At 50.7% G+C, this 11,520-nt stretch overlaps 1 long non-coding RNA gene across 1 annotated transcript; it reads left to right on the plus strand.

The window, feature by feature from the left end:
• The first annotated feature begins 6,760 nt into the window (after positions 1-6,760).
• Positions 6,761-10,931, plus strand: LOC101693290. The gene is made up of 4 exons (XR_006606007.1): positions 6,761-7,274; positions 8,767-9,783; positions 10,343-10,541; positions 10,782-10,931. It is a non-coding gene; the product is annotated as an uncharacterized LOC101693290 (long non-coding RNA).
• The last annotated feature ends 589 nt before the right edge of the window (positions 10,932-11,520 follow it).

Raw genomic sequence — 11,520 nt, forward strand, 5'->3', positions numbered from 1 at the left:
GTAGCTTGGTCTCAGGTTAGTTATCTATAAAATGCGGATGAGTGTTCCCTTCCAGTCCTAATGATCAGAGGTTCTCAACTGCCTCTGGCTCTGCACAAGTCCTTCCCTGCAGCACCCCCCCGCCCCGCCCCCCATGCTGCCCGGCAAGAGACCTCCCTCAGGGCTGAGGGTGGAGTACCAGCCATCAGCCCCTTAAACAGATTGGGGGGGGGGTATTGTGGCTTTAATTGCCCTCCCAGGAAACAGCTGTAAGCACAAGAATGCTTTGATAGGCTTCATCAAAGCTGCTCCATATCGCCTGGGGACTGCCTGGGTGGGGGGCATGCAGGAGCCTTCAGCTGGGAACAGCTGTTATCCAGGCCCCCATGCAGAGGTAGAGGCTATGAAAGGTGCCCCCGACTTTGGTGGGGTTAAGAATGTCCCAAGACTGGTTACCCCGAGGCAGGCCTCTCTAAAGCTCTTCGGGGTCCTTCTCTGTACCCTCCCTGGGTGGGCTTAGGTGACCCATGGCCCTTGGCCTTTGAGGGGTGGCAGCTTTCCTCTCATGAAGAGTTCTTTCACAGGAGCAGCCCGAGTCTGATTCCCTGGGACAGGGGTCCACAAGGGGGGGTGGGCCTAGTCATTCCTTCCAGCCCGCTTCATCCCACAGGGCCTCTGGGCATCTGGTGAGTGGGGAGAAAGGGGCCCCTGAGCGAGTGTCTCCCCAGAGCTCACAGATCTGCCTCACAAGGATCCAAACCTGTCAGGAAAAGGCTTGGTCTTTGAGGACAACAAGCAGGAACCAAAACTAACTTGAAACCTCTGCCAGACAGCAGCCCTTCAGGACTTTCCACCATGAAAACGTTGCACTCAGCAGCCCCGCCCAGCGTACACACCGCAGGCCACACACACACCCAGCTGAGCGCGAATCAGGCTCACTGGCTCAAGGCAGAGGGGACACAGCCAATTTCAGCTGCACCCCCGGCCCTGCTGTATCTGGGTGCTCATCCTGAGCCCCAGATGTCCCAGGCAGTTCTGCGAAAACTTCTCCCAACTGTGCTTCCACTGGTGGCTAAACAAACACCCAACGACTGCCCTGAAAGCATTCCCAAAGATTTTTGTTTCTTCCCATCTGGCTAATGCAACCGATTACCCGACGGCTAGGTTCGGGAGAGCTGTCACCCCCAAGGGTGATAGCCATGATGGTGGTGGTGGCAGCGACAGCCTCGATCGCCAGCACTGAGTGCGTGCAGCCTCGATCGCCAGCACTGAGTGCGTGCTAACTACCCCCAGGGACTGTGTGCTCCGTGCCTTGCTGACACCACCTCATTCAACCCTCAAAGCCACCCATCAGGTAGCTGCTGTTATTATGCCCATTTACAGGTCAGAAGACTGAGGTGCTGAGGAGCAAAAGGAACGTCTGTAGAGACAACAGCGTCAGAACTGGGGAGAAAACAGGTAGAAACGTGATGGGCTGTGGGTCAGTGCCTGGGTGGGCTGTGTCTGCCTTGGGACCCCTTGGACGGACACCTCCCCCCAAGTGTGGTCCCACCCACACGTCCTGAACCACCTCTTAGCTCTTAGGTTAAACATTACCCTCTGATGTCCTTCTCCGATAGTGTGGAGTGTGTGGTCAGACCAGGGGCCCTGGGGCCTAGGGCCTGGGTTCTGGGCAGAAGGTCCGAGGGGAGGGCTGCAGGCGGAGCTGGGAACTGCTGAGCTGGAAGCCCTGGTTCTTTCTTTCTTTCTTTTTTTTTTAATTTAAGTGTGGGAAGGACTCACCCAATACAAACACAAACGCAGATGTGAAGGTACATAAGCAACTTGATAAGAGTATTGTCACAGGAATTAGGACATTATCATGAGGACAGTTTGGAATTCATAAATGAGGCCTTCTCAGAAGATATCAATGCTAGCCCCAGTTAGACTGATTGTTAAAACATAAGGCTGAGCTAATCCAGAATATCTACATTCCAGATATTTGATTCTAGAATTAATCTTGAACTCTCTGTGAATCGACGCTTTTATTATTTTTATTTTTCTCCAGTTTGAGTGAGATATAATTGTATTAGCTTCACACTGTGTTTAAGTTTAAGGTGCACCCAATGATTTGAAATCTGGAGAGATTGCAGAATGGCTATGACAATAGGGCTAGTTGATATTCATTACCTTACATAGCTGCATATTTTTTTTCTTGTGGTAAGAACAATCTCTCCCATGTTTCTATGAGTTCTGGTTTTGTTTTGTTTGTTTTTCTTCAGATTCTACCTATAAGTGAGACCATGCAGTGTTTGTCTTTCTCTGTGTGGCTTTCTCTGCCGGGCCCTAGTTCTGAGAGCTGTGGGCACCTTTGGAGGGAGGTTGGGAAGGAGGAGGGTGTGTCTAAGCCAGAGCCAGGCTTTGTCTTAGATAGGACAAGAGTGCTTAAGGAAAAAAGGCAGGGGTGAGGGAGGGGGAAGCATGAGGAACTTTCTGGAAATCTGTGCCTTTTGCCTTCTTTCTGAACTTCCCTTCTCCTCCCCTCACCCCTCCTCCCACCAAAAGCCAGGATCCAATTTCCTCTTTTTCTCAAAATACAACTCAAAACAGATTTAATCTCTGGGGATTGTTCTGAGAAGGAAACCTGTAGAGGCAAGTTGTCTCTGAACTCACAAGAGAAATATATATATATCTCGAACATCTGAAAATAAAAAGTCCATGTGGTGTGTGAGGCCACTTGAACTTCTGGCTGCCGGCCACCTGTGTCCTGCCTGCAATAGAAACCAGCAAGGGCCCCATCTTGGGGTTGGCGGATCTCTCCTGTTCCCACCCCATGGGGACTTTTCAGAAATAACCACAGGGCAACTCTAAATCGGGTGAGGGACCAGCACCCCATGACCCATGATGGAGGTTAAGATTGCAGATTCCTGGGCTTCCTTCCAGCTGAATACACTGGAATTTTCTAGAAGCCCTGAAGCTGCAGACAACCTGAGCAAGTTCGGTCTGCTAGCCAGTGGCCCCACTCGCTCTGGTGGGTGCTGGGAGCCTTTCTCACACACTGCTTCGGAGACCATCCTCTGCAATGGAACTTTCGAGCTCTCGAGAACTGCCACCTAATGTTTCAGTCATTCTGAAGTGAGGTCACATGTAATGGAATGGGTGTTGTTCGGTGTGTGAAACATGTGACCCCCTCTGGTGCCAGGTGTACTGAGGGCACAGGGCGACCCAGTAGGACACGCTGGAGTCACCTGAAAGGTGGCGTTCCAGCCCATATTTGAGTGCTACAGGAATGATGCTCCCTGAACCCTTTCCTCCCATCACTCATGGTCACAGACGCGAAACAGATGGTCCCACAGAAAACCTGGGCCTTCTCGCCCTCTGGCACATGCTGTCTCCAATTCACCATGGGCCCCCTACCTGTGTCTGTGGGCCTCCCTACTGGGAGTCACCAGGCCAGCATTTCCAAAACTGTTTTTTGACAACATTAGTATGTCAAGGAATGTAATAAAACATCTTCCCACAAACATACAAAATTAGCAATATTTTCCTATAAAATGCATTTGGAAAAAATATGCATGAAAAGTGATGAAATTATGAATGCTCTTAGCATCATATGATGCTTGCTTCTACGCCAGCTTGCTGGGCCTTCAGACTTGAACAAGGACAGCAGCTCTGCAGGTATTAGACTTGCTAGTCTCTCTGTAAGTTGATTCCTTATAATATATTTCTTTAGGGGTAGATATAGTTAGATAGATCCTATTGGGTTTGTTTTGTTTTGTTTTGTTGCATTGATCAGTACAAAATGAGGCTCTCTCTACTCAGAGATGCCAGGAATTCCCTCCGGGGCTTGCTTGTCACAATAAGCAGTGCTGGATGGTGAGATCTTTGAGGACAAGAGTCAGGACTGGTGTTCTCTCCTGTGTTGGTAGACTGTGACATTGGGGGACCCCACATGTGACTTGCTCAAGCATGTGACTTGCTTTGGCCCATGTGACATTAGAAGTGTGATGCAAGCATAGATCTGACCAATGCTTGCTTCTCCTCTTGGGGCTTGTTCTCTTGAGCCGAAGGCCATCGCTTAACCAACTGAGCCACCCAGGCGCCCCACTCTTGGAACATTCTTGGGGAAGCTAGCCATCCAATTGTAAAGAAGCGTGGGTAGACAGATAGATGATGGTACAGCACTTGGAGAGAGAGCAGCCTCGTGGAGGAGCTGAGGCACCAGACTCTATAGAGGGTCTTCTTGAACTTTCCAGTTGAGGCCAGCTGAGAAGAACCATCCCACAGAGCCTGGACCAAATTCTGACCCATAAAATCATGAGAAATAAATAAACTGTTGCAGTTTTCAGCCACCAAGTTTTGGGGTAGTTTGTTACATGGCAATAGATAACTGAGATGCTTATAGTAGGTGTGTAATAAATGGGTATGGAATGAGGGAATGGCAAACCACAGTGTTGGCTCTGGTGGTAGTCCTTTGCACTGGTCCTATACACTCATGAAACCTTGATCACACGTACCACCTTGTGATCTTGGAATGACTAATTCTTGGAATGACTAATTATATGTATCCATTTGACTGGAGGCCATGGGATCCCCAGATGGTAGGTCAAACATTATTCTGGGTGTTTCTATAAAAGTATTTTTGAATGAAATCGGTAGACCAGTAAAGTAGATTGTCCTCCATAGTGGGGAGGGGGGACCAGTCAGTGGAAGACTTACATAGAACCGAAGGTTGACCTTCCCCAGAGGAGGAGAGAATTCTCTTGCCTGACAGTTTTGGAAGTGGGGCATTGGCTTTTCCTGCTTCTACGCCAGCTTGCTGGGCCTTCAGACTTGAACAAGGACAGCAGCTCTGCAGGTTCTAGACTTGCTAGTCTCTCTGTAAGTTGATTCCTTATAATATATTTCTTTAGGGGTAGATATAGTTAGATAGATCCTATTAGGTTTGTTTTTTGGTTTTGTTTTGTTGTTGCTGTTGTTGTTTTTGAGAATCGTGGAAAGTGCAATAGCAAGAACAGATGTTGCTATAACAAATAGCTAAAAATGTGGACACAATGTTAGAACTGGGTGATAAGGAAAGGCTGAAAGAGTTTTGAGACCTGTGCTTGAAAAATCCTAATCACCTTGAGGGGACATTTGGCAGGAATATGGACATCAAAGTCCATTCTGACGAGGGCTTTGGAAGGGGAAAAACTGCAGAGAATATAGCATTGTGGTAACTAGCATGTTGATGGAGTATGACTAGTAGAGATGCTTCTGGTAAGATCTCAGGTGGAAATGCCCAAGGTGCTCTTGGAAGCAGAAGGAAAGGCAATCCTTGTTATAAAGTAGCAAAGGATTTGGCTGACTTATGTTCCAGGGTTTTGCGGAAGGCAGATCTTGTGTCACCCAGAGCATTTTTTTTCTAAGCAAAGTGTTAGAAGGGCGGCCTGATCCTTCCTTACCACTGATAAAAAAATGTGAGAGATGGGGATGGGGGGCGAGGGGGAGGAATTGAAAGAATATTTTCAGCAAAAGGAAACCAGAACTTGAAGATTTGGAAAATCCTCAGCCTATCCATATTGCAAAACATGAGAAAGTGTGTTCTGGAGAAACACCAAAGATTTGGCTGGATGATTATTCTGTAAAGATGACCCACGAATTAATCAGCTGCCTCTGCTGAAGCCAGAAATAGGATTGGGACTATGGCAGCAAGGCACAGCCTGTGGGGACAGAAGGGGCCAGAGGAAATGGAATGAAGGAAGCCGCTCAGATTTCTGATCTACAGGACAGGGCACTAGAGGATCCAATCTTGAACATGGTTGTCCTTCCAGAAGACGAAAAGTGACCATGAAAGCTATTTAGAGATCATAAGAGCTGTCACTCTTACCATAGGTCCAGGGGATGCCACTATCTCTTGGCTTCAGGGTGAGGGGCCCCTCCTCAGAGTGAGGGGGACAGGAGGCCCGCCCAGAGCGGAGGGGGCAGGGTCACTGCTGAGGGCCACAGAGGTAATGCTGCTGCCCCAGGGGGCACAGAGGGCAGAGCACTAAACTAAACAAGTTTGACCTGGAGCCTTAAGATCAAATAGAATTTGCCTTGTGGTTTCGGACTTGCTTAGTACCCTTCCTTCTTCTCAATTCTCCCTTTTGGGTGGGAATGTCTGTCTTTTGCCTGTCCCGCCATTGTGATCCAGAAGCACAGAACATGTCTGGTCTCACAGGTTCGAAGCTAGAGAGGAATTCTGCTTTGGGATGAATCATACCTCCAGCCTCACCCAGCCCTGATTTAGATGACGTTTAGGGAGACTTCTGACTTGGTGATGAACGGGTCGACTTTGGGGCTGTTGAATGGTGTATTTTTTTAAAGATTTTATTTATTTTTTATTTGTCAGAGAGAGAGAGAGAGCACAAGCAGGGGGAGCAGCAGGCAGAGGGAGAAGCAAACTCCCCGCTGAGCAGGAAGCCTGATGCTGGACTTGATCCCCGGACCCTGGGATCATGACCTGAGCCGAAGGCAGACGCCCAACAACTGAGCCACCCAGGCATTGCAGAGTGAATGTATTTTGCACGGGAGAACGATGTGAATTTGGGGAGCAAGATGGCAGAATGTTATGAACTGAATTGTGTCCCCCTAAATTGAAGACTTAACTAACCATGGGACTGTATTTGAGATGGGGCCTTGAAGGAGTAAAGATTAAATGGGGTCACAAGGGTGGGCCTTCTCTAACAGTACTGGTATCTTTGTTTTTTTTTTTTTTTAAGAGTATTTATTTATTTATTTATTTGACAGAGACACAGCAATAGAGAGGGAACACAAGCAAACGGACTGGGAGAGGGAGAAGCAGGCTTTCCGCTGAGCAGGGAGCTGGATGTGGGGTCGGATCCCAGAATCCTGGTATCATGACTTGAGCCGAAGGCAGATGCCTAACAACTGAACCACCTGGATGCCCCTCCTGGTGCCTTTATAAGAAAGGACAACAGATTTCTCCCTCTCTCTCCTTGGGTGCACACAGAGAAGGCTACATGAGGGCCCAGCAAGAATGTGTGTTTGCAAGCTGAGGAGACAGGTCTCACTGGAAGCCACATCTGCCAGCACCTTAACTTGGGCCTTTCAGCCTCTAGAACTATGACAGAATACATTCCTGTTGATTAAGCCACCCAGTCTGTGGTCTCTTGCCATGGTGGGCTGAGCAGACGAATACAATTCCTCACAACTTTGGTGAGGGAGGAGCCAGGCGCACTTGGATTTCAAGTTCCACTTTCATGGATTGCCTCACTCGGCCAATACAGAAGTTCTGCTATGGGTCAGACATGGTGCAGGCACTGGCTTCAATGGTGAGCAAAATGGTCGCCCTTCCTGTCCTCACAGAGCTTAAGAAAGTCATGGAAAGGAGACGCATGTTCACCAAATAACAGCTCAAATAGAGAGAGATTAGTAACGGTGTTGAGGACTGTAAGGGGATGTCACCTCGTCAAGGAGGTCAGGGACAAGTTTTCAAAGAAGTGACGCTGGACCTGAGACATGAAGGGTGATCAAGACTACACTAGGTGAAGTGGGGAAGGAAAAGTATCACACACAGAAGGAACAGCATATGCAAAGGCCGCTCCCACCAAGGAGGGAGTTGGTGAGCGTTCAGGGACCAAGGAGAATTCTGCCCTGCCTGGAATGGAGAGGAGACGGGTGGGCAGATGGCATCCAAGATGAGGCTGGCTCTCTCCTGCTGGCTGGACCACAGCAAGGTTTTGTCACAGGAGCAGTAGGAAGCCACTGATCTCTCTTAACCTGGGATTTGGCATGGTCAGATTTGCATTTCTAGAAGATGCTTGTGGAGGGTGAGACCGCTGAGGGGGTTAACGCAGAAGTCCCGGAGAGGTGTGCAGAGGTCTTGGACCAGACTGGTGGCTACAGACATGGAAGGAAGGGCTGGATTGGGCAGCTGTCTGGGGAGGCGAGGGGTAAAGTAACTGGGCTTGGGGAGATGTGGGCAAGCAAGGAGTCAGCCATAACCTGAGTTCTCGGATTTGAGCTCCTGGGTGGGTGGTGGTGCCACTCACAAGGGAGAGAAGATGGGGAGGACCAAGTCAGGAGTGGAGGCAACTACTTACCTAATTGGGTGAACTTAAGCAGGTTACTTTGAAACCTCTGTGTGCCTCAGTTTCCCTACCTCAGTACTAAACGTGAGGTAATGTACGAAGAGACCCGCTCAGCGTAGCCGCTCCTGTAGGTTGGGGCTTCCCGCCTTTCCCTCTGTGAGGTGGCCTGGCCAGAGGCTACTGTTCCCATTTTAAGGATGGGGAAACTGAATCTCGGTAAGGCTGGAGTCTCGCCCAAAGTCACACACTGTTGGATCCAGGCTTCCAGAAAGGTCATGGGAAGAGCCTTCCTGCATTGCCAGGCTGCTTTCCATAGCAGCACGCAGATCTCCGGAGCAGAAAGCGTGCACTCATCAGCAGCTGTCATCCCTGGAAGCCTGGGATGGGGCAGGAAGAGAGGAGAAAGTTCAGGTGGGAAAAGGGGGGGTGGGGGAAAGGGGATGAGGGAGCGCTGTCGTGAGGGCAGGCCCACAGTCCCTAGAGAGACAGGCCGTTAAACACTAAATTCATAGAGGAGCCAAACTCCAACACGCAGGCTGGTCACAAGGTTTAGTCATTACTCACATGAAGTCCAAGGTGGGTACTCTGACTGGCAAGAAGCCTGCCTCTAAGGGGAGATCTGGGCACTCCAGCTCCTTCTGTCCCCAGGATTCCGCCATCTCCTAGACCACGTGATCACGGCAGCAGGGGAAAGAGAGGTAGACGAGGCACATGTGTTTCTTCATGTCCTCAGCCCACAGGAGAGACGCATGGCTTCGGCTCACACTCCGTTGGCCGCCCTTGATGACGAAGGAGGTGGAAGTGTAGTCCAGCTCAGTGCCCAGGAAGAGGAGGACATGAGTTTGGTGACCAGTTACCCAGGCCTGCTACAGTAGGTCAGGGCTAAGCTCAGTCAAGGGGGCAGGGTGCACCCAGGCTCTGCTGGAATTTCCCACGCGGACCAGCTCCAGGTAAGTAAGTTGAAGGAAGCAGGATCGATTCCAGGGCACTGGCTGACCATTAGCAAGGTTAAGGGCTATGAAAACTGTCTCTAGCCGAGGCCAATGGGAAACCTATCCTGAAGGCCTCAGGAGAGCAGGCTGTGAGGAGTTTGTGAGAGAAACCACCTGGACTGCACCTACCACAGCATTTGTGGGCTGGCAGAGAGAGGAACCTTGTGAACTGTAACTGGGCGGCCTTGACGAGAGGGAAGCCTCCCTGAGAAGGGACATTTGGACAGAGACGCAAAGATGCTGAATCATAAGGACACCTGTCCGAGGGCAACGGGAGCAGCAAGTCCCAACCCCCTGTGGTAGGAGCAGGCCTGCAGTGTTGAGGACCCCGCTGCAATAATCTGGGCTAAACGAGAGACAAAGGTGGTGACAGTGAGCAGGGGCAGGGGGAGAAGTGGTTAGATTATTGATCTATTTTGTATGCTTATCCCTCCTTACCTCACTTCCTTCCTTTTTTCAGTTTTCTCATGAAGACACACTGAGGTGTTTCCACATCCGTGCCCTCTTCTAGACTGTACACCCTTTGAGGGTAAGGCCTGGGCCTGGCTTCTCTCCCTAGCCTCACACCTGGCCCGGAGAGGGCCCAGTGCCAGCGCCCAGCAAACAAGCCTGTGGAGAGACAGCACGTCCTCCTGAGTCATCAGATTTCACGGGGCTGAGCCGAAGCCCTGCTTGTCAGCATGTTGCTCACTGATGGGAAAAGCTTTCCTGTGGTCTAGACACTCCTGACTCCAGTCTAAAGAGACCTTCTAAAGAAGGTCAGTGTGTCCAGTGGAAGGAGATGGGGCTTTCCCTCCCTGAGCTCACAGACCTACCTGCTGGGAAGACAGCTTCACGGGTTCTATTTTTTCCTGGATGTTCCCACCTGCTGACTTCCCCAGATGTGACAGGATACACAGAGAGCTGTGTCCAGCAGGGATCCTGGGCCCCAAGCAGTCTGGCCCTGGGCTCCCACACTGCTGGGCTCTGCACTGCTCGCTCACTGGCTTGTGGGTGGGATCCCCAGTGGCTTTGCGGGGCGGCGGGGGGGGTGGTGGTGGTGGTGCCTTGAGCGTGGTTGTGGCAGGCTTTGTTTAATCTGGGCCCTTCCCTGCAACACCCCTGCCTCCCCTGCCCCCGACTTGTACAGGAACTTGGGTACAGCTGATGTTTACAACCCAGCAGCCCATGGACTTGAGAGGGCTTCGAGAAGCCCTACAGCCTTAAATTCAGCACGTTGCTATAGGCTTCCAGCTTTCTCCAAAATCGCATTCTGAGAGTCATGGGTTTCCTGTGCTCTCATGCCACAAATTAATCGCCATTTTACTTTTCCCACAGGTTTCATCCCTTATCCTGTGTGCAGGGGCTCACGGTGTAGTGGTTACAAAACCCGTGAGCTCTGGAACCGGACAGACCTGAGTGGGCATCAGAGCTTCCATTCTTCCTCGAGAAGCTCTCTGGGCTTCAGTTTTTTCATCTGTAAAATGAGCACAGTCATAGTATCTCCCCAGGAGCTCAGCTGTGACGATGAACTAGGGTATGACTTCGTGCCTGGACCCACGATCATGCAAAGCTATCCTTGTCCTTAATCATAACTCCCAGCGAGGCAGGGCTCAGGGCTGGTGCGCATCCCTGCGGGCTCCGAATCCTGCCCCTCTTTCCACCAGCCTCTCAGTCCAGTTCCACGTTGGGCCAGAGCAAAATGGGAAAGCTGTGCGCATTCCGGGCCTCTGGGGGAGTCTTCAAGTGGCTGAATCTGTGAATGATTCTTCTGCAGGTGCCAGGACCCGACCGTCCCATCCTCGCCCAGCGCCAGAGTCTGCCTGCCAGACCCTTGTCAGCGGTTACAACCAGCAGCTGCCTCCCGCTGCCCGAGTTTTATCAAAAGCTCAGTTGAGAGAAATAAAGTTCATGGGGGTTATTTAAAGGCCATGCATTCCATCCATTCTTCCAGATGAGACTTATCCCTGAATCGAGTCGGGCTCTCATGAAGCTGAGTTGCTCTTGGACCACATGATTTAGCTGCCACAAAATCTTTATTATGTCTCTCCCTTATGATGGGGCTTTGTGGAAAAATGGCTGGAGGAGGCAGGCTGCTGCGTTTATTTTGGGATGCTGCTGTCGCTAGTTCCTGCTGCCCCAGTCCGTGCTCTCTGTAAGACCTAGAGGGAAATATATTTTAGGTCCTCGTTCCTGGCAAAGCTCTGTATCCTCAGAGCAATCGGTGGGCTTCTGACCTCTGGGCAAGGGGACTTGGGAAACTGACCCCCATTCTCATTTTACTTGGGCTGCCTGGAAGCTTGGATGCGGGGTTCAACTAGAAGAACCCTCAGGGATCTCTTGACCTGGGACGCAAGGGAGATGACTTCTATCCAGACACTGATTTCTAACAGATGGGATTGTTAGGAGTTACTATGATTGTTTCGTATGTGTCTCGTTCGTTGCTTCCGGCTTGAGTGGGACCAGAGTGGGACCGGAGTTCCTGGAAAGCAACACAGGGAGAGCTGGTTGGGGTG

The sequence above is a fragment of the Mustela putorius genome, unplaced genomic scaffold, assembly GCF_011764305.1.
Source record: "Mustela putorius furo isolate JIRA1106 unplaced genomic scaffold, ASM1176430v1.1 tig00000224_pilon_pilon_pilon, whole genome shotgun sequence".
Taxonomy (NCBI): domain Eukaryota; kingdom Metazoa; phylum Chordata; class Mammalia; order Carnivora; family Mustelidae; genus Mustela; species Mustela putorius.